At 40.5% G+C, this 1,552-nt stretch overlaps 1 long non-coding RNA gene across 1 annotated transcript; it reads left to right on the top strand.

Annotated features, from left to right (window-relative positions):
• Positions 1-874: 874 nt before the first annotated feature.
• Positions 875-1,257, top strand: LOC120176973. Its single transcript, XR_005521369.1, has 3 exons — positions 875-940; positions 1,028-1,087; positions 1,209-1,257. It is a non-coding gene; the product is annotated as an uncharacterized LOC120176973 (long non-coding RNA).
• Positions 1,258-1,552: the final 295 nt, after the last annotated feature.

The following is a 1,552-nucleotide window of genomic DNA, read 5'->3' as shown; positions in this document are numbered from 1 at the left end:
CCTAATGTTTTCCACTCCTTTCATTCTCTCCTTTTCACTCCTGCGTTTCATCTCGATTCTCTTCTTGTTAGGCATGAGTTTGAATCCCCAGCCTCTGCCGCCCATTTCCGCCTCTGATGAACTTGACGATCTCCGTCTCTTCCACCGCGCTACTGTCTCTCACTCCGCCTCGTTCCACCTCTCCTCCTCCTCCCCTAAAATCGCTTTCCTTTTCTTAACCAACACCGACCTCCGCCTACGGGGACGAAGATGTCAATGGATGACGAAGAAGCCTACGGGGGCTTCGGCCAGGTGGATACAATGATCAGAAGGGTTTTTGTCCCTCCTATAACGGCATAGGTATCTTTCTAATAATGAACCTTTGTCACAACATGGATTGATGACTTTGGTTTGGTAGATGAAAATTAAATGTTGATGTTTAGCAACTGATATGCTATTTTCTCTCAGTATTGGGAGAAGGTAGAGTTTCCGTTCCAAATTATTCCCAAACTTGGTGCTCTTAGTATTGCGGGTGGTACCATCAAGGTTAGTCATATCTGGGTTTAGGTTTTTTAGCTTATTTGTTCCTTAGAAGTGGAAATTAAGTATGATGTTTTGTTATTATTGATTTTGCAGGGTTATGGATGCCTTGGTCTCTCGCTTACTGCAAGTGCCATTGCAAGTGCAGAGATTACTTGGGTCGATGCAAGTTGCTCAACTTTTATCTTGGTGCATTCGTCTCTAGCCATGCTTACCATTGGTGAGATCTGTGAAAAGACTTTCCATATTTTTTTTTAATTTATGGATTCACTTTGTTATGGTTTTCTTTAGAAAAAGCTAAACAACTAATCACGATCTTCTACACTTGTCTAGACCAGCAATGATAGCATTATCCGGGACAGAGGAACAAAAGAATAAGTATTTACCTTCTTTGGCCCAGTTAAAAACTGTAGCTTGTTGGGTAGGTGTTATTTTTCCGCATTAACTTCCTGGTTGATCCTTAGTGTCTTTTTTAGCCATAATTAAAGAAACTTAATGTTATCTTTAGGCTTTGACTGAGCCTGACTATGGAAGTGATGCGAGTTCTCTGAAGACAAATGCAACAAAGGTCTATCCACAACCTTGTATTTTAGTTTTCACATATATTCGTTTAATATAGCTAATTTCAACCACTTATCAAATTCTAACTTTTTTGTTATATCATTTTTTCTTTCATCTCAAACATTCAGGTCGAAGGAGGTTGGATACTCGAGAGATAAAAACGTTGGATAGGAAACAACACTTTTGCAGATGTATTGGTTATCTTTTGCAAATGTATTGGTTATCTTTTGCAGATCCAAAGGGAGGAGCTAGAGGGAGACTTGGAGGGAGGCCAATGAAAGACGACGGTGGAGTATGGGATGGAGAAGTGCCTGATACATGGAAACGTGTAAATGAAGCTGAGGTACTTTTTTTCCTTCAATGGATTTTTAAAAATCGAAGTGGCTATTGGATATGATTAGTGAAGCAAGAGTTCTTCTTTGACAGCTTGCTCGTAGGGTTCGCGAGATGAGAGAGTCGAGAACAGGTCCGG

The sequence above is a fragment of the Hibiscus syriacus genome, unplaced genomic scaffold, assembly GCF_006381635.1.
Source record: "Hibiscus syriacus cultivar Baekdansim isolate YM2019G1 unplaced genomic scaffold, ASM638163v2 tig00112264_pilon, whole genome shotgun sequence".
NCBI classification, from domain to species: Eukaryota; Viridiplantae; Streptophyta; class Magnoliopsida; order Malvales; family Malvaceae; genus Hibiscus; species Hibiscus syriacus.
This window is presented reverse-complemented; position numbering and strand designations above follow the sequence as displayed.